The sequence below is a fragment of the Coffea eugenioides genome, chromosome 7, assembly GCF_003713205.1.
Source record: "Coffea eugenioides isolate CCC68of chromosome 7, Ceug_1.0, whole genome shotgun sequence".
Lineage (NCBI taxonomy): Eukaryota > Viridiplantae > Streptophyta > Magnoliopsida > Gentianales > Rubiaceae > Coffea > Coffea eugenioides.
This window is the reverse complement of record NC_040041.1, coordinates 10,690,844-10,694,355: the sequence shown is the minus strand read 5'-3', so window position 1 is coordinate 10,694,355 and position 3,512 is coordinate 10,690,844. Positions and strand designations below refer to the sequence as shown.

The 3,512-nt window shown below is 32.4% G+C and overlaps 1 pseudogene; it reads right to left on the bottom strand.

Moving 5' to 3' along the window:
• Positions 1 to 2,952: 2,952 nt before the first annotated feature.
• On the bottom strand, positions 2,953 to 3,262 carry LOC113778822 (annotated as a pseudogene).
• Between the last annotated feature and the right edge of the window lie 250 nt (positions 3,263 to 3,512).

Sequence of the window (3,512 nt, the reverse complement as noted above, 5' to 3'; positions counted from 1 at the left end):
ATTCGTCTCTTCTTTATAGGGGAAGGGAGTATAAATGAGAATTTCAAGATTTGAGATCTCCCCACTCGCATTATACAAAAATAAAAATAAAAATAAAAAATATGTTCATAAGTCACCTCCCAGACCATGAATTTTCTTGAATGCCAAATTTTAAAAATCCTACTAATATCTATTTGGAGTTTCTTTAATTTTAAGTCCGTACACACCCATACACAACTCAACTGGGAACAAATCACAAAGCCCAGGTTCTTCAAGAACATGTTGAAGTGTGATCCAATGATATGCTAAGGCCCAAACAAAAACTCATAAAGTCAACGTATTTTCAACTTTTTTTTTAATCCACTTACTTCTGCCTACATCCTTTCCACCCCTATTCAGTAAAATTTACATGTAAAATTAAAATTTTCCTTTTTTGATTGGTTAAACTTTGACTGCTGAGCGATCAAGTGAAGAATAAAGGTTGGCAAGAATGGTTTTTGGTTGGGAAGGGAGAAAAACGGGAAAGAGCGATCAAGTGAAGAATAAAGCAGAAAAAAAGAAAAATTAACAAAAATCAAAAAACGTTTTCCGCTGCCGGGATTCGAACCCGGAAGTTTAACTTAACCCAATTTGATAAGTGCCACAGCGGATTCACTGCCTGTTGTATACGAGTCTCAGTTTAATTTATTTAAACTAAGTTCTGAAACTCCTGATATCCATCTAATATTTCCTTTTTCCAAAAGTGATCCTTTGAACCCCAATTTCTATTACCAAGGTTTTTTTTTTTTGGTTCCATTCTACCTCTTCATTATCTTTTATGCATTCTACAGAAATTAATACTATGTTCAGAAGTTACTTCCCAAACCATGAATTTTCTTGAATGCCAAAATTTAAAAATCCTACTAATATCTCTTTGGAGTTTCCCAATTTTAAGCCCATTCACTAAATTTTACATGTAAAATTAGAATTTTCCTTTTTTAATTGGTTAACCTAAAACATTATATTTTCCGAATAAATAACTTGTACAAAATAAGAACTGTAACTCTATTACTATGGAAACTCGAATATATATAGCCTTTTTCCTTTTGGGATTTCAATATGTCGTCAACGACTGACATTGTTCATAACTAAATACTAATATAAATACTAATAAGATTCAAATAAAATTTTCCCTAGCCTTTTCTGACTTCTTAAATTATACCCTCCTCTGCTGAAAATACTTAAAGATTCAAATAAAATTGTCAATAAATGTGACATCAATGCAGACTTGCTCAATGAATTAATGAATAAACTTAACGGCCATTCTCTAGACAAAGAAATGCATGTGTTAGAAAAATGCCCGAGGACAAAATGTAAACTGCAAAGCCATATTCAAAGACTCAAGATTGAAGAGCCGAACCAAACAATAACTGAACCAGTTCTTTCTCCATTACACTTTAAAATCTAAGGAATTTGGAACATTTTAATAAATTAGCTAAGCAAAATATATATAGGGAAAATCCTCCAAAACGTCCCTCATATTTTGTAAAATGACTTTTTTCGTCCCTCACTTTTAAAAGTATAATTTTATGTCCCTTACGTATTCACATCGGTCAAATTTAGTCCCTAACTAGGTGTCCGATCATTTTTTGGCCGGAATCCATCACGTGCAAGGCACGTGATCATTTTTGAAGGGTAAATTTATCAAATTATATTTTACATAATCTGATCTATAGTTCTCCACATTTTATAAAACAAATTTTTTCGTCCCTCACATTTTATAAAATGATTTTTTCATCCCTCACATTTCACAAAATGAATTTCTCCATCCCTCACATTTCAAAAAATGAATATTTCCATCCCTCACTAATTATGTATGTGAGGGAAACCCTAAAAAAAAAAATGTGTGTGAATACATTTTGTTTAAACACATGTATATGTCTATTTGATTTTGCTTAATAATACGAATAGCATAAATATATGTATGTGTCTATTTGATTTCACTTAACAATACGAATACCATATATTATACGTGATCATTTGATTTCATCTGGTATTAGCTAGTAAATAATCTTGCATTCATTGTCAAGTTGGCCAATAAAGCTATTTTCGGTCAAAATACAATAAGAATATGCAAATTAAGGTTCTATTGGTAAATATTAGTCATAATCATACAAAAAGAGAAGATAGCCCACAAGTTGGGCCCAATTACATACATGTGTTTATGCTATTATTATTAAGCAAAATCAAATAGACATATACATGTGTTTAAAAAAATGTATTCACACATATAATTAGTGAGAAATGAAAAATTCATTTTTTGAAATGTGAGGGATGGAGAAATTCATTTTGTGAAATGTGAGGGATGAAAAAAATCATTTTATAAAATGTGAGGGACGAAAAAAATTATTTTATAAAATGTGGAGGACTATAGATCAGATTATGTAAAATATAATTTGACAAATTTACCCTTCAAAAATGATCACGTGCCTTGCACATGATGGATTCTGGTCAAAAAATGATCGGACACCTAGTTAGGAACTAAATTTGACCGATGTAAATACGTAAGGGACATAAAATTATACTTTTAAAAGTGAGGGACGAAAAAAGTTATTTTACAAAATGTGAGGGACGTTTTGGATGATTTTCCCATATATATATTAGAAAAGATAGATTACCGAGGCTCAATTCTTTTCATTGGCACTTAAAAGTAAAACCTCGCAGAAACAAGATCAAGTGGCTGTGGACTTCTAACCATGTGTTACCATCACCACTATAACATTGTTAATTAACGTCAAAATGAAAGTAACATGACATTAACTAACTTTGATGTGAAGTTACAAAACTGGACGAGACTCAAAACCGGTTCAAACTGAAATTGAATAAAACTGGCAGGAGTCCATGCAAAATCAACATCCACGTTTAGGTGGCTTTCTTCAAAAGAAAAAAAAAACGAAGCTGAATTGTTTGGATGGAAAAAGTTGTAGGTGATTATCACATCCATATAGCCTTGGCCTTGATAAGCAATGGCTTTAACTTGCCCTGGACATTGAGGCTCATAACCTCATTGGAACCACCAACAAAGAGCTTCCCTATGAAAACAGCAGGAACACTTGTATGGGATCCTAATGCTAGCAATGCATTCTCGATCTCCCTTCCTTTGGGATGATAATCAAGCTCAAAAAACAGTAGGATTCGCCCCGAAACTGCATATCAACATCTTAATAGCATGGGATATGCAGCAGTTGCTCTTGCTGAATATCACAACTGGCTTTTCTGACCCCAATCTCCTCACTGCTTCCATTCTGCTTTTGGGAAAAATAAAAATAAAAAGTCGATCGAGAGAAGTGATCAAAGGCTTGAAAATGTGCACTAATCTTACTTGATTTGATAGGAATTGTAGGACTTGCTTTGATAAAAAAACTGGAGTGCATGAAGGTATATATGGAATGCTGAAGATGAATGCAATAATTTTTTAACGAAAAGATTGCAGGGATGTAAAATATTGCTACAAAATTTGATGCCTGGATCAAATCAGCAGATATACGAAAAAC